This window comes from Amblyomma americanum, chromosome 8 (assembly GCF_052857255.1).
Source record: "Amblyomma americanum isolate KBUSLIRL-KWMA chromosome 8, ASM5285725v1, whole genome shotgun sequence".
Lineage (NCBI taxonomy): Eukaryota > Metazoa > Arthropoda > Arachnida > Ixodida > Ixodidae > Amblyomma > Amblyomma americanum.
In genome coordinates this window covers 67,466,831-67,488,521 of record NC_135504.1, presented here as the reverse complement: position 1 = coordinate 67,488,521, position 21,691 = coordinate 67,466,831, and the positions used below count along the sequence as shown (strand labels likewise).

The following is a 21,691-nucleotide window of genomic DNA, read 5'->3' as shown; positions in this document are numbered from 1 at the left end:
TGACGCGTGTTATGTTGAAAAATGTAGTAACAACCACTGCACAAACCAGAAGCTTCAACTAGGGAGACAGGAGGGAGGGGGGGGGGGGGGGCAGCTGGAGCCTAAATTCGCTGACCAGAGCTGGAAATCTTAAGTGTAAAAGACATAACGAACATAACCGTACCACTCTTTTTCTTCAACATGCTCACCCCGTTCCCGCATCCCACTCCAGCCATTCATTTTCGTACCTATTGGCATTTATAATCCTCGCCAATGGTAACTGTAGTTGCCCGGACGAATGCGTGTCCTTATGCCCTTTTCTTGAGACCATGCTAAAAGGACGAAGTCTTTCTCTCTACGTTGAAATTTTTGCTTCATGCGAGGGCTTATTCGTTCTCCTTGTACTTGTGACCGCGGAGTGGTCATGAAATCTCCCTTTACATTTTAGAAAGGGTTAAGTTTTCGGGCATAGTCAGCAGCGATGATGACTGGGATGACAAGTAGGAAAAGCCAATGACAGTCTGTTTTTTTTCTTCGCAACAGTGGAAAGCAACATGCGAAAAAAGGACGGACTGCTTCGTAAAGTCACTCTGATAATTGACGAGTGGAAAATAGACTGTGCCGAAAACGTCACACTGACCAATAGCCAGTGGAGAACAGGCTATACCGAAAACGTCACATTGACTAGTGACGAGTGCAGAACAGACTGTTCCGAAAACCTCACAGTGGCAAGCAAGGAGCGGAGAACAGACTGTGCCGAAACGTCACGTTTACACACAACGAGGTGAGAACAGACTGCCCCAAAAACGTCACATTTCCCGGTAAAAAGTGCAGAACAGACTGTCCCGAAAACGTCACACTGACAAGTAATGAGTTTAGGAAAAGCTGTCCTGAAAAGGTCATATTGACAAGCAACACGCGGAGAACAAGCTGTCCCGAAAACGTCGCATTGTCAAGGCACAAAGTCAAAGCGACTGCACACTGATGGCCAGATAGATTACCGTTGCTACAAATGTAATCTACACCCCAGCGCAAGCAAGAACAACTGCTCGTACGACGTTTATTACGAATTTTATTACGATTATTATTGCGAATTTATTACCATGTTTTCACATCACCTTCAGACATGTACCTGACGCTAAATTTCGTTTCACGTAACGTAAGCGCCTGAAAACATTTGAGGTCATCTTTTATACAACCCCACGGATCTTGTACAAAACGCAGGAAAGGCCCGTTGTCGCGAATTCACGACATTCTCATTTCAGGAATTTCAGCGGCACTAAGAAATTTTTAAAGTTAGTTTTTCATAGTAGGTATGACTTTTTAGAATGCTTCCTATACAGTGTTCTTAAATGGTTAAGTAACTAGCAACAATGTAGCGCACACATTCTTTTGTCACACTTTTGCTACATCACCTTCAGACATGTAGCCGACGCGGAAGTTTATTGAACATAAAGGAAGCGCCCTGAGAACATTTTTTCTCATCTGGGGCGCGCTTCGAGAGATGTAACCAGTGAAAAAAAACAAACAACCCAGTGCATTCTGATGATGGATTTTAAAATCGGCAAATTTAGTTCAGGCGCGTACGCAGCGAAAGTACGGCGTCTATAACTCCGTGCGCGAAACCATTCTAGGCATGACAGCAGCGTAGATAGCGGAGAGATTTCGAATCGACGTGTGACGCGATACGTGGACCAATCGCGTAGGGACGCTATATGGAATTGTTGCCGGAAAAAGAAGGCGATCGCGCGGGTCTGTGCGCGTCGTTGTTGAGGCACATAGAGCGCTGGCGGGCATGCTGCAGGCGGCGTGCGTTTCGCGCTGGAAAATGAAAACAAGGGAAAAAAAGTGTCACGGGGCGTTCGACGTGGCAGAAAGGACTCGGAGAACTCGTAGGAGTGACAAAAAGAGGCAGAAAGAGATGAAGAACGAAAGAAAAAAGAGGAAAGTTGTTTACGACGAAAGAGACGAAATGGAATGCCATAAACGAGCAGAAGAAAAAAGCCACTGACAGGCAAGGGCATCATGCGGCCTGAAAATGCATGTCGCATGTCTAGCGACGCAATTTCCTCTGTTGCGCCATCCATCCCACTACGGCGACCTTACTAAAATTTATGGAAAGTCTATAGATTGTCCATAGACTGCTGACTATAATGTCCATCCATACACAGTCCACAGACAAATCCTAGAGAATAGTCTATAGGCAATACAAATCCTATAGACCGTCTGTAGACAATCTATAGATTTATGGCCATACAATATTAGTAGATTTTTATGTATGCAATGTCTATAGATTATGTATAGACAAAAAGAAATCTATAGGAAGGCAATATAGTCTATAAGGAGTCCGTAGCCTGTCTACATACCTTTTTTATAAGGAGGTGAAAGGATGATTCATGGAGAGAGAGCGTTCGAGAGGGATTCCTTGCATTGCTTGTGTGCGCGGGGGGGGGGGGGGGGGTGCAGTTTGAACTTTTGTTGTGTAAAGGATGCTTTTAAACATTCTTCGTTGCCGTTCACACTTTTCTGAAAAGTTTTAGGCTATGGAGTCAATGTACGAGCGGGAATGTAAGTCCAGAATTGGAGATCAGTTTCCGCGGTAACCAGTTTCCTTTTGAAATCTGACACTTAGAGTATGCGGCCGTTCAAACTCGTCGTCCCTCTAAACCCGTCTCCGTTTAGACCTAGTCGAGTGGAAGACAATCTGTTCCTTCGAAACCTGTGCCCTTCGAAAGCCTTGTTCTTCGAGACTCGTCCTCTTCGAAATCTGTGCTCTTTGAACCTCGTGCTCTTGGTATCTTGTGACCTTCGACACTTGTGCCCTCCGAAAACCATCTCCTTCGAGAATCGTCACCCCACCGCGGTGGCTCAGTGGTTAGGGCGCTCGACTACTGATCCGGAGTTCCCGGGTTCGAACCCGACCGCGGCGGCTGCGTTTTTATGGAGGAAAAACGCTAAGGCGCCCGTGTGCTGTGCGATGTCAGTGCACGTTAAAGATCCCCAGGTGGTCGAAATTATTCCGGAGCCCTCCACTACGGCACCTATTCTTCCTCTCTTCTTTCACTCCCTCCTTTATCCCTTCCCTTACGGCGCGGTTCAGGTGTCCAAAGATATATGAGACAGATACTGCGCCATTTCCTTTCCCCTAAAACCAATTATTATTATTATTATTCGAGAATCGTCCTCGAGAACCGTTTCGTTCGAAACCTGTTTCAATTTAAACCCCTCCGATTCGAAACTTGTCTTATACTAAACCTGCTTCATGCGAAATCTACAGCGTTTTCAAAATCAGTCTTTTTAACCAGCGGAGTGCAGTGGTTTATTTCGCTACAACGCTTGATACAATGGTATAAGTGGGATTGAGCATCTGATTTTCCTCGTTACTGTTCTGTTCTTATCACCTACCTCTCCTTATCGTCAGTCGCAAGGATATAGAAGAGATGGATATGTTTGGATCCCCGTCAAGGCTGAAACACAGTCGTTATCGTACAGAACTAGTGTAATTGTTATGCTATCACGGCCGTGGCATAAAACTGGCGTCTGCGAAACATTTATCATGCGTCAACTATCTTAATGCCCAAGAAAACGCAAGTCGCTTGGCAGAAATAAATGTTTGCTAAGAGCGCTGCCACATATTTACGAATTCTCCGTTCTGTTTAGCAGGGAACATGTTTCCTACTTTCAAGAAAACGCACATAGAATCTTAAGAGGTGCCTGAAACGGAAATATCCCACCTCCCAGCTTTGGAAGCTTTGGAACGTTAAACCATACCATACCATGCCGTGCCATACCATACCATACCATACCATACCATACCATACCATACCATACCATACCATACCATACCATACCATACCGCCGTCGTGCTGACTCGCATATCCTGTTAGAGGATCTTTAAGGTCTCGCGACGTGTCTCCCATTATAACAGGTGTTCCTGGGAAGCCCGCAGTAATCTTTAAAAATATGCCTTTAGAGGTATAAAGATGGTATCTGCGGCACTGTAATACCAGTGGTGACGGAAATCAGCAAAACGGTGAATCATGCTAACTAGTAAGCTGGTTAACTAAATTCTGATTGCGAACTTTTCAGCTGTTACTACAGGGCCTGCTTGAAACTAGAGGTTAGCAGCGAGCTGGTAGTAATAGCCATATCTATTTTCGGAATTGCAAAAACGTGATTACGTGCACAAATTCTGGCCATCTCGCAGCAATAGACGCGCCCTTTCGAAAGAACGCGACCCCTGGCGTATGTATCACGTGACCTCTTTCTTGCGTCCTGGGGCCAGATTACGTAACTGTCAATCAGGAAAATTGTCAAAAACTTGTCACAAAGGTGTCAATAAGCCTCGCTCCTATTGGTCGGTCGTGGCCGGCGGCCATACTGCTTTTTTGCGTCATGGGTGGTTGCAGATGACGTCACGGATGTGGCAGAAGTGATGACGTTGCACACCCTAATTATGAAGCCGCTATTTGACAGTTTTTTGTCCCAGTTTTGAGGCTGTCAATTTGACCGTTGCCTTTGTGGCAAAAAATGGCGGCGGTGTACGCGGCCATACGACTGAGGCGGCTGCGCTGGCGCGAGCAACGGCGAAGGAGGGCGCACGAAGACGCGTTTGACTTGCCGGACGAGCTGTTTCGACGCCTTTTTCGACTGGAGAAGCAGACGGTGGAGTGGATATGCGACGAAGTGGTCGATGAACTGGGCGGTTCGCGTGCGAGCGCGCTGCCGGTTGCGGCGGCAAGTGCTGTGTGCACTGCGGTTATTTGCTACCGGCGGCTTTCAAGCTGCCGTTAGTAATGAGGCGCACGTCTACATCGCACAACCGACGGTGAGCAAATGCGTACAGCGGGTATTGGAGGCAATTTGTAAAGTTTGTGCGCAGAAGGGGTGGGTGCCTTCGTCACCTCTGTCAAACACAGCTACATATAAATAAGACACACTTATGCTGGCAAAGCACTTTATTTTTTCCAGCAAATGGCACTTCGTGGTCGTCTTCTGTTTCCCAAGGGGAAAGAAACAGACAACCACACATCACATACGGCAACGCCTCACCTTTTGGCATTTTTGTCATCGATCGAAGGAGCCGAACAACACAGACTTCAACAAGTTGTCTTCGTCGATTTCGTGCCAAGTGCTTCTTGCAAGTTCGCTTGGTAGGCACGTAGCCTTCACTGCATTCGTTCAAATTTTTCTGCGCACTTAGGTCAACCGTGCAGTAGCTTGACTTCAGACGCCGCGTAACAAACAATAAACACGGCGTAGAATCGGCTGTTTTCGTGCAAAGCGGCTTGACGTTTAACCGCCGTCAGCGCATCCCCGCGGCAGCAAAATTTACGCACCAGACAATTTAATAGCAAAACTTCTAACGCTTTTTGTTTTGCTTAATATTTTCAAGCTTGAAACACAATGTTTTGGAAAAATAAGATAGTAGTTATTTTCATCGTTGCTCATTTCTTATTCCTTTTTAGAAAAAATTAAGCAGACGGCCCCTCGACTGCTCTTGGGGCGCCGCCCTGCTTCAATTGGCTGATTCCTCGTTGCGTCACGTGGTGACGTCACATCGTGTCGTCATCTGGCCCCTGAAGTGCCATGCAGCGGTAGCAGCGCAGTGTGGGCCGGACCTTCTCCGTCCCGCCCGCACTGCGCCCGCATTGTATACTTGTTTGGCGTTTCTTTCCTTTTTTTTTATTTGCGCGTCCCCAACAGTACGTATTCCTGTATATTCCTCCGTTTTTAGTGCACAGACTCCAGCTAACAGCAGTCGCGATGAAAATAAGACTGGCATCGCCAGGTACAGAATAGCCCTTGTGGTTCTCTTGCCCAAGGTTCTGCATTTTTCACCCGCATATCGAACGTATACACGTATTCATGCATGCCAAAAGCGTGTCGACGGCGGTGTCACGCAGCGACCGTTCCTAGGGTCCTGAGGCGGCCACTAGTGCCACTTATCTTGTTACGTCCCGCTCATTTCGATTCGCACAAGTCGATCGTCGCCCACGAGTCGCTTGCACGCGGCATGCCTTCTCTACTGCGGGGACAGCTGAATTTAGGATTCTCTTCTGCAGTCGTGAGCTATCGCTGACGCCAAAGTGAACGGCTTCGCATCAATTTCAACCGTACTCTGAACACAAATACGCCTATATCGGAGTAAAAAAGGGAAGTAAACTGTCCTTTAAAACACTTCCTTTTGTGAAAAAGAGTTGGCTAGAGGACAGCTTACCGCATTTTTACTTCTTTTTGTTTTGAGTGCGCCTGGAATCCCTTAACGTGTGCTGACAACACTTTACAGTCTTTACACACGGGCGCTCTTGCATTTGGTCTCAATCGAACTATAAATGTATACCTGTACCACGCACTGCCTATAGGGCAGAGGGCAGTGGCTTAGGGAAAAAATTGGCCGTTGTTTAGCTGTGGTTAAACCTAGAGTGACGCGATAGCTACAGCTGGCCAAGTGGAACTAGCTCAGTTGAACTGCAAAGTCAGCCTTTCGCCGTTCCGTTTCACTGGGTGTTCATTCTTCATCTTCGTCCCACTTGACACGCCGCATGCACACAGCTGTGGCAGCACGGTTTCACCGGCGCGCCGCGCGGCCTGCAGCTACTCCGCACCACGTGACAGCGTGGCGGCGCCGCCACGCTGAAGGCTCGAAATGCTACCGTAATGTAGCTATCGCTACAATAAACGCGAATTGCTGATGTACGAGCTCATATCAGGAAGAGAAAGTGGGCAGGGCATTGAATGTGAAAAGCCAATAAATGCTGGTCTTTCAAGAGGGGACAAGCGTAGTTAGTGTAGTTATAGAGTCGGGTGGGCGGATGAGGTTAGGCAGTTTACGGGGATAAAGTGGCCGCAGCTGGCACATGACACGGTTAATTGGAGGGACGTGGGAGAGAGCTGTGTCCTGACTTCGGGTGACGTAGCTTTGCTGCTGATGGTGTTGATTACATGCTGTGCGCCGCTTGGACGAGGCAAAAAATGTACGACGACATGCTCGCAGGTGAGGAGAAACAGCCGTATTTTTTATTCGCCCATGTTAATATGCTAATAAGAGTTGAAATACCCAGTTCTTGTGCAACAAGCCCTTCAACAAGGTTGCATCCATGACTCATTTCCTTTTGCCGAGTCACTTCTGTGAGGATCCCAATGCGCCGCTATGCCACTCTTGATTGGTTGTTGACCATTGTCTCCTTTATAGTTTTCATTTGTATTAATAGATCCCCCGCATTATATCAAAACACCGTATTAAATGTCATCATCCAGTGTTCAACGACATCACTGCTGGGCAAAGGCTTCTACCTTATCTCTTCATTCAAAGCTGTCCTGTGCCAGCTGCGCCCATTTTATCCCCGCAAACCTCCTAATCTTATCCATTCACCTGCGACCCTTTTACGCCCCCTGCAAAGTTTTCCCTCTTTTGGAATCCATTCTGTTGCACCACGTGAACATTCGTAATCTGTGCCCCGCTTTACACGCCTTGTCCATTTCCATTTCTTATTTCGACTAGGGTATTATTAAGCCATATTATAATGATAATTATTTAACTCCTTTTATATTATTACTAAGGTCTAAGCCATTCTGCTCTCATAACGTTACTCATATGATTTTCCATTCTGCTATACTTTCCTGCGCTGTGCTCAATTTAACTTGAATCCCTTTCGTTTTCCTCCAAGCTTTTGCCTCATAGCTGAGTAATAAACATATGCTATGCCAATAATGAGAATGAGCCACTTAGCCGAGAGTCATTCTACACTGCTTGTCCAAGGTGAACGGCGTGATTAAGAATGAATTTGTTTTGCGAGTTCCGCTTCTACATTGTCTGTGCAGAGAGCAGCCCATGTATCGACGAGGAAACGCACGAAAAAAAAAATGAATCTGAGTGGGGCCTATAGGCGTCGCTGTCGAGAGGCGATAAGATCGTCGAGCGAAATTACCCCTGGAATTACTGTTAGCGTTAACGGTTCGCCGGAAAGCGCTTACGCCGTTATAACCTCGCAGCAGCGCCGCTAAGCCGCTGGAGCGGCGACGGCCTCTTCGATTCTGGCACGGCCCGGCGTGTCGGGCCCGGCGGGAAAGGCCGATTTATGGCGGTCGAGGCCAGTGGAAAATGTCGTGTCCGGCACGGCGTCACCCCGACCTGCTAGAGCGGGCGCCTCTTTTCCGGCCTGTTCAGTCCTTACGGGAGTCCATGGTTGTTGTGGAGAGTGAGGGAAATTGTGAAAAATGGATCTAGCGTTCTCGATATCGGAACCAATGACGATGTTAATTGAAAATACGCGCCTCCTACTTCTCTGCGGGCTTAAGAAGAGGCAGCCAGGGCCGACACTTGTGCAGCATACGCACGCGCGCAGCCAGTAGGGAGGCAAACGGACGATCAAAGACGTAGCCGATTTCTCCGTGGCGCCGTCGTCCAGGCGGATTAAAACTGGCGCCCAAGGGGTTGTCCAGACGCAGTCCAGAGCTATTGCAGTTAACTTGGGTACAGGTGGGCCAAACACTCATGTAACAAAAAAGTGGAGGGGACACTTAAGCACCGCCTTAAGGGTACAGCGCGATAGTGTAGTGGGTTAATTCCCTTATATGCACAAGGTCGTTTTCTACTCCACACTCATGCATCCCTGGGAGTCCTCTACTCCTCCATGGCATGATGGGGCAGCGGTTAGTCAATGTGCCACTGCCCTGCGATGGAAGGTGCTCCCAGCGGTGGGCCTTATGCGGCCCGGGTTTCCTTTCCCGAAAGGCCAGTCATTAATTTAACTGCCACCTACCACGGTGGGCAGTTTGCTCACTACCAGTAGATAGATTTTGATTCCGCCGCAAGGTTACGTGACTTAGGTGGGCCACCAGATTCCTAGGTTGCTCTAAGGGGGCCACCTGCGGGACCCATGCTCGGGATTTTCCGCTTACAACGGCGACAACGGCGACATCGGATTTTCTGGTAAACGGGGCCTTTAACGCTATCGCGTTGAACATATTCAGCTACTTATTCGAATGCTCTGCACCAGTGAAACACGATTAAATATTACAGTAGTTTGTCATATGAGTTAGATACCGTATCTTATCAAAAATTATTTCCTAAATTTTGTAATTTTATTACAGCATGCTTACCAGCCGCGGTGGCTCAGTGGTTAGGGCGCTCGACTACTGATCCGGAGTTCCTCGGTTCGAACCCGACCGCGGCGGCTGCGTTTTTATGGAGGAAAAACGCTAAGGCGCCCGTGTGCTGTGCGATGTCAGTGCACGTTAAAGATCCCCAGGTGGTCGAAATTATTCCGAAGCCCTCCATTACGGCACCTTCTTCTTCCTTTCCTCTTTCATTCCCTCCCTTATCCCTTCCCTTACGGCGCGGTTCAGGTGTCCAACGATATATGAGACAGATACTGCGCCATTTCCTTTCCCCAAAAGCCAATAATTATTATTACAGGATGCTTATCGCGCCCTCTGTTAAAGATGGCGTCTTCGTTGCCAGCGCTATACTTTGCAGGCTTCCTTGCTGTTGCCATGCTTACGAAGCAGTTGCTTAAGCTTAGCCGGTCTGTCTTGAAGGATTGCTGCTTTTCTGTACCACATTTCTTGCCAGCAGCTTTTGTTGGGTGACCCATTTTAGTAGGAACAGCGAGCGGTGGCACAGGGGAAAATTAAAGGAAAATCAAATAGCTGGTTAGAAAATGCGGGTCACGTTTTCCGTGGGCGCTGCGCAAGACCCCCCATGGTAGTTCGGTGGCCGTGGGCGCTTTGCTACTGAGCACGATGTCGCAGGGTCGAGTCCCGACCACAGCGACCGTACCTTCATAGCTTTACGTCATGACTGCTGCGTCCTTTTCAGAGCAAAACGCTATTGTGTGGGGTCGCAATGTTACTCCGAGAGGCCACAGTTTCGACTGTCCAGTACATGATATTGTTCGGTGCGGCTGAGGGCCATAGAAGTTCTATATTGGAACTTCTATGGCCGTTTTGTGGAACTTCTATGAAAAGGGGACAAATTTCACTGGCAGGCTTTAGGTAATTAGTATCGAAGAATTAGAAGCATACTTTTTGTTTTAATCTACGTAGTTTTCTTGTCGATGCATGGTCGCTTTTAATGTCTTCGCTCGTTTGATTAAGAATTGAGAATAAACTTGATTCAAGGTTGAGAACGTAGTGTTCCCTTTTTACACTGCGCCTACCTGTACATCCGCCCGTACATTTCTCACTCCAAGGGGCTGTCTTCCCCCCAACCGGCGCCTGTTAGTGGCTGCAACCGAAACGTCCGAGCAGCCCTGTGAGACGTAAGCGTCTTTTGTCGCCTCGCTGGCGAACGGGGCTGCCGCCGCGAGTGCGCGGGGGAGGCCTATTTTCGTCGCTCGGACCGCCTCGTCTTAGGCCCGTTTCACATGCGGCGAATTTCGCCGTCCGACACTGCGAATTCGCTCGGTCTGCGGCTGGAGAGGGCCGCCGCCGCTCTTGCCGCAGACGGTTTGCGAACGGTTCCTGTCCGGTTGGAATTAATTCGCAGCGTCGGTGTGTTCGCTCTGCGACTGACCAATACGGAGCATCCACCGCTTGGCTCCCCGTCAGGCTTGGCTTTGGCTAGGCTTGGCGTTGGCCGTCGCGTACTTTTCGAATTATTCAGAACTGTTTACTTTGATAAAAAGATACGAAATGTTTCCTTGTGTCATAAAGTACGCATGCATAAAACATGACCACATTCCATGCTGTATTAATGCCGCGTTTATTCACAGGTCAGATAAGCAGACATCTAGCAACCCTGCTGTCACAACGAAACGAATTCGCAGGTTCTGCGTTGCATGTGAAAGGGTTTAGCTGCAATCGCATTGCGGCGTCAGCGGCGGCACCGAATTCGCAGTGTCGGTGCGGCAAAATTCGCAGCATCTGAAACAGGCCTTACTCCATTCACATTACACCAAATTTGCGGCGAGCGAAGCGGATTCGCTTCTCCGGAAAAAAAAAAAAGGGGGGGGCCCGTTCTCACTTACGCCACCCGCGACGGCGGAACCGACGCGAAACTGCGGCTGCTTCTCGCTTTTTCACGAAAGCAGCGAGATCTGACGGCAGTTTCTTTTCCGGTATTGGCAATTCGCGAAGGAAGCGAGAGCACGTTTGAGCCCCGCAGATAGTTCGCGCGCTTTTCTGTCGTCGCTTGCGCGACTGCACACTGGATTGTTCCGTTTTATCTACTGTATAGTTTTATCGCAGTCCTCGTTTCATTTCCCGGATGTGAGCTTGTAGCGTAGAAGTAATGGCGACCATTTCAAAGGAGGAGAGGAGATCAGTACGCGCCGGATGTGGTGGTGGGTGCGCCCTTCTTTGCAGGAACGCGATCGTTTGGGCCAAGGCTGCAACCTCCTGCTGCTGCTTCGGGATCGGTACGTGGAGTATTACGGAGAGTAAGTTCATGTGAACTTGGTCGTGACTTTAATATGGGAAGCGCTATCACCGCACTTGCTTGTTCTCTTGTCGGCAGCCAACAGCGTCTGTCACCGACATCCTTGTAGAGGTCCTTAGGCCTCGTATCCAGAAGAAAGACGCGTGATTCTGTAACGCGATACCTGTGGATCACCGCCGGGCGCAGGTTGTCAGGTGAGGGGAAAATTTATATTACTCTGAGGAGGATATTATGTACTGTTGGTTTTATTTTTTATTTTGATGGTCATTTCTGAAACAGCAGTTTGTAACGTGTACAAAAATTTGGGAGTGCTGATATTATCAACCGATTTTGCCCAGTTTGTTTTCTTTTCCGTCCGCCCGTGAGCTCCATAGAAGTTCCAATCTGGATCATCTATGGCCGTGAGCCGCACAGAACAATATCGTGTCCTGGACGGTCAAAAGTGTGGCCTTTCGGAGTACCATTGCGACCCCACACAATTTCGTTTTTCTCTCAAAACTACGCAGCAGTCATGACGTTAAGCTATGAAGGTGCGGCCACTGTGGTCGGGACTGGACCCTGCGACATCGTGCTCAGTAGCGAAGCGCCCACGGCCACTGAACCACCATGGCAGGTCTTGCGCAGCCCCCACGGAAAACGGGACCCGAATAAATTTAGAAAGCGTTATGTCCATACCAGAGGTATATGAAATCCTTGTGAAACAAAATGGCACCTCCCGGGCGATTTGCCAGAACCGTGGCCAGGAAGCGCTGCAATGGGGGAACCTTGGATAGGATGTCTAGGCTTAGACTTCAAAAACTAGGGTGCCTCGATGCCAGCGCCGCCGGGGTGGAGACAACTTCAGCGGCGCCGCCATATTGAATCACACGGGATCAGTGGCGCTAGCGTCTGTAACGGTTAATGCTCTCGGCGCGCTTCAAAGTGCTTTAACTTGAACGGCCTTTTGCAGCGGGAGCTACACTGGACTGCCAGTCGAGCATTTCGCGGTACATGGGAGAGGCCAGTTGTGATTCAATATGGCGGCGTCGCTTAAGTTGTCTCCACCCAGTGCCGGCTGGCATCGAGGCACCCTATTAAAAACATCGCTTTAGACCGCTACCCGTGGCTTTCGGAACTAAAAAACAACAACCGTATCGGTGCATACAGGGAGTATACTATATATTCACCAACATCAGAACGGCCGCCATTTTGTTGGCTGTAGGGGAAAATGCCGTCGGTGCGTCTAAAGAGATTGTCGCCTCTTGCTCCGGCCTGCACTACTGAAGCTACTCGCTGGACAACAAAATGGCGTCCGTGACGTCATGTGAATACCCCTTATAGAAGCACATGCGTCTCGCAGAAGAAAAATAGACGCTGATGATCTGCGGGAAGCAATCTGGCAGCCTACTAACCTTTAATGCGTCCGCCTTCGTTAGCGGACTTCGCCTCACGGCCACGTTCGGAACTAAGGTGGCGGGATTGGGCCCGACGTGATTCGTTGTTGGCGTGATGCGATGCTGTTTCCCTTCCCTTACGGCTTTTAATCTAGCGCCGTTTCGATCGTGCAAACAAACGGGACCGTCGCCCAACGCGAAGAAGGTACGCAGAGACCCATCTGGGAAAAGAAAGCGGCCAAAAAGCGTCGGGCGTGGGAACCGCCCTGGCTGCGTGGCGAGAAGATGAATCGCGCCATCGCCAGCAGCGCTTCTTGCGCGTTGCAAAAAGAGGGTCGGATGGGAACTGATGGAGAGGGTGAAACGGGATGGCAAGGGAAGGGACGTGTACTTCGTACTTGCGCGAACGGGCTGATAGAGAGTGGGCTGTTTCTTTCACGTGGCGGGCCGGGCAGCATATATGAACAGCGGATGACGAAGTGTGCTTGTCGATGTGCTCGACAGCGCCCCCTTCTTTTCCTCTCCCGCCTGGCGGTGGAACAAATGTGGCAAGGCTCGCTGTTTCTTCGCTGTTCATCGCTCGTACGTTGACTAATGCGATCGAGAAGCGCGGCGCGGTTCTGTGCTCTCTTCTTCCTAAAACCGTGCAGCACTGGATCAGCTCTGCACTCGTTTACTGAGTTTGTAAAACGACACTCGTTTTACAAACGGGTACTCCTGTACTGTCACGCTGAAATCGCGCTCGTTTGTTAACCACTCTCGTGTGGCAGGTTAAGCATGCGGACCAGAGATTTTAGCTGGAACTTATGCGGAGCCAATGGTGCCTATGCGTAACCGAGGTTAGGAGTGAACTGAATGCCGTCCGCTGACCAGGGTCGAATAGGGGTTGAGCAGCTTATTCGAGTAAGGACGGTACGTGGTAAGCATGCAACCACTCGCATTGGTCCGTTAAGCTTCCAAGTAATCGCAAGAAATGATTACGGGAGTGAACGGTTTTGCAAATTTTGTCCTTAAGTAGCGTGTTGACACGCTGTAGCTTCAACAGTGCTGCAAGGCTTTAGCGACGTAGAGTCTACGGGCGTTGTTATTTCGCTCGGCGGTCTGAGTTAGGTTACACCGAACGCTGTTGTCATGTCTTGTGTTTTGGATAGAGCAGGAACCGTGATGGAAAGAACAAGATGGGACAAGTACAGGTCTCCCCAGTGTGAAAGGGAACAAAAGTCCGAGGATTCAGCTCATTATTACTCCGCAACATAGTGTGGCAAGCATAATTTTTTCATTAGTTTAAATTATTTTTCTTGGCGTGTAGTACCCAAAAGGCCTGTTCAACATTACTGGAGAAATAACCAGAAAATTCGTCTTTTCGTGTTAACCGGTTATTCGCTTTCTTATTGGAGGGAACTGAGCACATCTGTTGCTGCTAGCCTTGTGTTCAAAATTGGCGAAGTCGCAACTGAGTGTCTAGTGAGACGGAAACAGAAAACAAATGAGTGTTTGCCCATACTGTTCGCACTTTCATCACCTGTACACCGCAGAAGGAATTACGACGCCATTCTAAATGCAAGGAGAAAAAAAAGACAAAGACAGCCTTACGTAACAAAAATGGCGGTTAGCCTGAGCTGCAATTTTTGTGGCCTGCTGCTTTGTACTCAAGAAAAGGGAAATGTGCTGAAAGAGGCTTTTGATGAGCGACGAAGTTGACAGTGGAATAAACATACTAACAAGCAACCAATGGACGGGACTACGGTCACGCGTCGCAGCCCCCGCAGCCTAAGAAACGGAAGTACAGCCCAATGAGCTTTAAAATATCAATGCAAGAACACTGCCAGTCACGTTAGGAGAAAAGCCGGCGCCGTGTGTGTGTGTGTACTAGCAGATGGTACAGAAAACCCCAGCGATGGCAAGAAAAATAGTGTGACGTCATCAAGCGGCCGTATGACGCACACCGCAAGCCGAGCACCGCCACTTCGAACAATCTAAACAATCCTCTACATGTCGTTCGTCTATGTATACTCGCCACTGGCCCACTCCCATGTGGCGTCTGTTTTCTCGACCAATTGGGACCAAAATTTTGCAATCGTTGGTCGTACAGCGTCCCAGATGGTGTCACAAGATTTCTCGTTGCATATAGCTTACATATGCTAGTCATGCTGGTGGCTAGCTTGCGACAGGGATTCGAACGGACGACATATGCGCCTTCAATGCGCCTTCCCAGAATTCTGTATCAAAACTGTGACGTAACCGTACGTCTTACAGCGTTCCTGGTGGTGTCATATGCGCGTGTGCGCCTGCACGTGGGTGTCACTGCACCCAGGGACAGTACTTCTTTCGCATTCTTGAGTGTATCTTGAGTGTCTCTTGAGTGTCTTGTGTGAGTGTCTTGATTTAGTCTGTCTTGAGTGTCTCTGGCGAATTTTTTTTTTGTTCAGCTTTAATACTCGAGGTGCAGGCCAGTACAACGCGAAAGGGGCGCATTTAACAGCAGCCTGTAGGTAACCAGGCTCCAAGAATTAGAAGCACGCTTTTTGTTTTAATCTACGTAGTTTTTCTCCCGACGCATGATTACATTTAATATCTTCGTTCGTTTCATTAAGAATTGAGAATAAAGAGAGAGAGAGTGGGAGAGAGAGAAACGTTTATTGCATAGAATGTTTGGGTGGGCCCTCATTCCAGGAGCCTATTGGCTTTTGCCGCCGCTCTTGCCCGGTTCGCCAGCGAAAGCTGGTCGCACACGAGGGGAGCGACTCGCTCGCGAAGCCACAATGTCCGCCAATTCATTGCCCAAAACACCAGCGTGCGCCGGGACATGAAACAGAGCAAGCGGCCTGCGCTCCGCCACCGACGTCAGTGCGACCTTAATTCGGTCGATTTCCAATACTGTTGTTTTTAAAACAGCAAGGAATTGGAAAGATATGGGTGAATTTGACGGGATTTATGTAAGTGTTCGACTGCAATTTCCTTAAAATGACCCTTTGCTCCCTGTTTAGATTTTTGTGTAGTTCGGCGTATACTTTCCTCGTTAATCTCAAATGTTGGAGTAAATCCCCGTAGGTTAACAGTGGTTCCGAATAATTATGTCCCTGCGAATGTTAAGGGACTCGGGGTAATAGCGCGCGGGCATCGGCGCGAGCGCCTTCGTTTCCAACATACCCAGAGCGTCCTGGCGTCCATATGATTGTGGATTTAAAGTGCGTATCTTGTTTAGTTCTGAGTATTCTTTTTACGCGTTTACCAATCATTCGTCTTGTGTAATTGCATGTCGTAAATGAGAGTAAACTTGATTGAAGGGTGAGAACGTTGTGTTCCCGTTTGCAGTGCGCCTACCTGTACAGCCGCCCGTACCTTGCTCACTTCAAGGGGCTGTCTTCCCCCCAACCGGCGCGTGTTAGTGGCTGCAACCGAAACGTCCGAGCAGCCATGTGAGACGTAAGCGTCGTTTGCCGCCTCGCTGGCGAACGGGGCTACCGCCGCGAGGGGGCGGGGGGGGGGGGGGGGGGGGCTATTTTCGTCACTCAGACCACCTCGCCTTACTCTTCGTCCGAGCTGGCGCCCCTAAGGCGGCCTGCGGACAGGTTGTTTTTCTCGGCCGCTACCGGCTCTCGTAACGGGTCTGGAAAATTTTTCACCCGCCGTTATGAGCCCAAAGGCTTCCGGCGCAAAAGGCTCCTCTCGGACGCCAGTGCGGGACAGCTCCGTTAACGGCACTACACTCATCTTAGAAATAACGCTGCTGGACGTCCGTGCCACAACCTACAGCGTTTCTCACGCTATCAGAATGGGGCCGTTGCTCGCGTTGGCAGCTTGAGACTTCAGACTCCTCCCCCCCCCCCCTCTTCTCCAGGACTCGGGGTTCTACGGAACAGCTAAAATACCCAGACATACATCCGGGGAACTCTGGGTGCCACTGCTGAAAGAATGCCTTCGTGCTGCGGGTCTGCCGGGCTTTGAAACCGGTGTTAACCCGGCACCTGAACTCTAAATAGAAGGGTGTAAAAAAAAAAATCGAGCATGCTGTCCTATAGTACACTCCATTTCATAAAAGGGAGCACGCCAAAGGACAGCTTACCACATTTCTACTCCCATACAGGCGTACTCCTATTTAGAGAGTGGCCCTTAGCGAGTGTTTCGACCGTTGTTTCTCCATCCTTATGACGCTTGGACGCGGGAACTGTATCATTGGTCTCTCTTAGACTTCATTAAAACTGCAATCATCCTTTAATTTATTGTGGCTATCCCTCTTGTTCTATTCATTTAAAGCAATTTCCTTTTTACGCCTTGAGGGAACAAGCGTCGCGAAAAGAAAAATGCTTTCATACGGCCTGTGCTTGCGCTTGGCGACTGATTACCGTGCCTGTATTTTGCTCTTCACCTTACGGGAGCTGCGGCAGATGTCCGAGATTTGCTGTTGAAAATGTTTATTGACCAAACTGAGTTTGAACCCCGCGGTAGCAGCCTTTCGCGTTTCTTGTCGAGTCTATGTTCTTCGCTTGCTACCTCTTCCTTTTTTACGTTCACTGTGCGATTTCAGTTACACGTTAAGCCCGGAACGAGCAGGCATGGAAATCGTTGCTAGCTATCAACGTGCAGAAATAATAGCTATGAACTTTCAGGATTTCATCACTAATGATCTTTAAATTCTAGAAATATAAAAAAAACTGGGAGATTTAATTGAGAAGAATATTGTTACGTCATAATTAAATAAAGATAACTTTGATGTCTGAATATCTGAAGGCGGTAAAGCTAAGCGTATGTTCGCATAGCGCATACAGTATAGCGATAGCAAAACTCAGAATTGCGCCATTACCCGGAAAGGCAGCGTTACGACTACAGACATGCAAGGCTGTTTTTGCAGAGCAGGTTAGCTTTTGCACGAATTGATTTTTGAGTAGCCCACTTGCGTATATGGAAGTTGAAAATATCACTATAGCATCGGGGCATTGTAGCATCGGTACTTTTCTTTCCTTTCCACTCAAAGAGGCAGTTTGAGCGGCTTACGAAGTGTTTTACAGGCGTTGCGTCCTCACTTAGCATAAAGTACACGGTACGACTAAGGTACATCAGGCGTATCTAGATTAGGCCTACTTTGATCAAGTTAGGCTTAGCTACATCACCGCTTTACTAAACGAAAATCTCATTGAAACTTGAATAAACTCAACTGTTGCACTGGCATTGAAAAACCGTTTAATCAACAACACCTCAACAGAAAGTAAACGGAAAATCAATGCTCATTTTTGTAAGATATATGTAATGTGTGCCGTAGTACGCTGCGATGTACAGAGCAAAGTAACGCCAGGCTAACAGATCACATATGGGTGTGCCCAACGCTTTAGCGCCTGGAGGGCACTTTGACCCCACTGCAAATTCCTGACTGGTAGAAAAAAAATGAAGTAACGTCAAAGACTAAATAAGGCCGCCGGTATTTTATATCGTTCTGAGAGCCCACTGATTCCCTTCCGTAATCGATTTCTGGGCGTGCCAAACGCACCGGCAATCCCAACGCCATCGATTACTGCGCCGTGCTGTTTCCCAAGGTAGGGAGAGATCCGACGACCGAAATTTTCGAAAAATGAAAAACAAAAAGAGAGAGGTGTTGACTCGGCAATCCCTCTGGGCTGGAAAAACGAGCAGAAGAAAGACAACGTAATAAATTGCCACAGGCCTCCCTGGTCCGTGGTGTTCTTTTCGTCGAGCGCTCTGCGATGCCATCCGCGTCGTTCTTTCCAAACTTTTCCGCGGGAACAAAGCTGACGACATTTTTTTTCCCCTGTGTGGTCTGATCCAACTGCCTACGTTTGCCCTTTAGCGCCACACGTCTAGAGACGCTCTTTGGCCCTGCGTTTCTGCTGGGCCCGTGCACTTTAAAGCTGTCGTGTATTGTCGTGAACAATGGCTGTGAGGAAAAGGCTCCACTGCACCTGTTGCCAACCGCGAAAGCAGCAGTGACTGCGCGCAAAAAAAAAAAAACACAGGAACCCGCACTCGGACTGCACAGAACAAAGCATTTTGCGTCTCTCGTCTGCTCGTTTGACGCATGTGGATTCTAGCCTGCAGCTCGAAGTTATACAGGGTGTTTCACCTAACACTCACCACATTTTCTAAAATAAGGTATTTGGGTTAGAAGAGTACTTTTTCGGCATAGCAGTGTCAGCGGTGTAGTACACCAGTATGCAGCTAAGACGTGCTAACTAACAGGTTGGTTAACTAACATTGAATAGTTAACTTCCTAACTATTACGGCTAGGCTGCTTAACTATTGAGAGGCGTGCAGCCCACCGCAAGTCATATAGATATCAGTTTCTGGGATTTAAAAAGCGTAGTTAGCCTCGGCTCTGTGGCCCATAAAGATTTGACTACATAGCTCAAAAATGCATGCGCTTTCGAGAAGCTTGCAGGCAAAGCAACCTCTCCAGTGCACGTAACACGTCGAAATAACCAAAGGCTAAGGGCGTTTTCCGGTATAGACGCTTAATAGAAAAGTTGAAGTAGTTACTAATGAAACAGGTGGTTATTCTTTGTCACATATGTTTCTACCCAGTGAGTAACGGCTGGCAGTGAAGTGCGGGGCAGTGACATTTTCTAGTGGTTCCGTCCCGGCTACGCTCCTAGTCGAAACGGACGCCAGGTACACAGCAGGTTCTCACATACAAGTTAATAATGGCAGCAAGCGTTTTTATGGAGACAAAACACTAAGGCTCCCGTGTGCTGTGCGATGTCAGTGCAAGTTAAAGATCTCTAGGTGGCCGAAATTATTCCGGAGCCCTCCACTACGGCACCTCTTTCTTCCTTTCTTCTTTCACTCCCTCCTTTATCTCTTGCTTCCCTTACGGCGCGGTTCAGGTGTCCGCCGATATGTGAGACAGATGCTGCGCCATTTCCTTTCGCCGAAAAGTAATTATTATTATCATTATTATTAATTATTGAAGGCAGGAACTTCTCATTCGTCACGTTACTGCTCACGGACAGTGCCGGCCTGGTTCTTTGCCGTATGCTCGGTGCCTTTAGATGACACCCAGCGCCTCGTCGCGGTCGCCCCCAACAGCCCACAGTGTTACCGCGAACAGCTACACTAATTAACTTCGTGAGTATTAGATCTATTGAAGGACTGTGGTAAGAGTTAGTAATAGTATCAGATTCAGTTTATTCAACACCTCACCGCAGCTGTGGCGAAGTGGTTGACCATCCGCCTCGCGTGCCGGAGGTGCGGGGTTCGATCCCCAGTGCCGCCGGGGACCCACCGGTGATACAACGGGTACAAGCGTTCTCTTGGTCTGGTGCTGGGCTTTATTAAGGTGAAATGCATAGGGAAGTGAGTCTTTCACCCTACCGTGAGCAAACGAAAAATACCTCGTGCCATGGCGTTCTTTGGCCGCTGATGCCCTTGCGCCATAAAAAATTCACTATCATCATCATCATCATCATCATCGTTCAACACCTTGTACAAAGCGGAGTGTTAGGAGTCGAGGTGGGATGCCTAAGGAGACTCGACGGGGCCTGGACTACTTTTACATGGAAGCAAACATCTAACAAGGCCGCATTACTCCCAGATAGAGAGGGAGAATACACTCGACGCGCAAAAATAGCGCATAAAAGATATGCGCACGATATTTAAATGCAGAAGAAGAAGATGATGATGATGATGCATATTTATGGCGCAAGGGCATCTGTGGCCAAAGAGCGCCACGGCACTAGGTTTTTGTTCTACTAAAGGTGGCGTCAAAGACCCATTTTCCGAGCATTTCACCATGAATAAGCCGAGCACCAGGACAGGGGAAGCTTGTACCCATTGTATCACCGGTGGGTACCCAGCGGCATTGGGAATCGAACTCCGCACCTTGTTATGTGCCGTTTTACGCCTATAAAAGTAATTAATATTAATTGCTGCAATAAAAGTACGCTCGTATCTCCGTTATAAGTTCGAGGAAAAAACAGAGGATTCCGCTCCCTACTTGTGCAAACATTCACGGTCGATAGCCGGGCCATGACCCATCTTGCGCGATAAGCCTATTCGTCAGCGGGTTTATGCACCCTCGTCACGGGAAAATTAGCAGTGCTTTAATAATATTTAATAATAATAATAATAATAATAATAATAATAATAATAATAATAATAATAATAATAATAATAATAATAATAATTGGTTTTTGGGGTAAGGAAATGGCGCAGTACCTGTCTCATATACTGTTGGACACCTGAACCGCGCCGTAAGGGATGGAATAAAGGAGGAAGTTAAAGTAGAAAGGAAGAAGAGGTGCCGTAGTGGAGGGCTCCGGAATAATTTCGACCACCTGGAGATCTTTAACGCGCACTGACATCGCACAGCACACGGGCGTCTTAGCGTTTTGCCTCCATAAAAACGCAGCCGCCGCCGTCGGCGTCGAAGTAGACGAATTCCAAACGGTACGAATACAAGAACGCATTCACATCTCCTCGCAACCTCCTCGGTCTGCGCCACAGAAATAAAGAAAACCTCCTGGATTCAAGGGCGTGGCCTACCTCCGTACAGTGGGGATCGCACTGGCACTGGGGATCGAGCCCCGCATCTCCCGCATTCGAGGCGGATGCTTAGTCGACTAGGCCACCTCTGCGGTGCAAATAATGCAGAAGAAAATGGCCAACATTTGACACTTTATAAGCCTGATTTCTTTGACAAACACTACAGCTATGGGTGAGCTTCCCGCTGAGAGAAATATTTAGAGCACGCGAATGAGTTCGGAAGGTTTGACAGAGTGTATCTGATCGTACGACGACCGTTACTGGTACGTAGTTACGGTAGTTTGGTAATTTTAATTTTTCATCATTTTAATACATCGTTTTTGCGATTACTTCGAAGGCCTAAACTTTCGTAGTATGAATCTTTTCAGAAAATTTGCCCAGCGGAAGGATAAAATTGGTAACATATTTTAGCATTTATTCATTAACATCAATTTCTTGCTTAATAGGATAAATTTGCCACCCA

General features: G+C 48.4%; 1 protein-coding gene across 2 annotated transcripts in view; it reads left to right on the top strand.

The window, feature by feature from the left end:
• The window catches only part of LOC144101852 (uncharacterized), a 127,862-nt gene that overhangs the window by 32,180 nt on the left and 73,991 nt on the right, over positions 1-21,691 (top strand). Inside the window, exon 2 of one of the 2 annotated variants that reach the window (XM_077635077.1) lies at positions 16,051-16,154. The exons of the other annotated variant lie outside the window; for it this stretch is intronic. The gene's annotated coding sequence lies outside the window, so the exon portion shown is untranslated. The remainder of the gene's footprint in view (positions 1-16,050; positions 16,155-21,691) is intronic. 2 annotated transcript variants of the gene reach the window in all.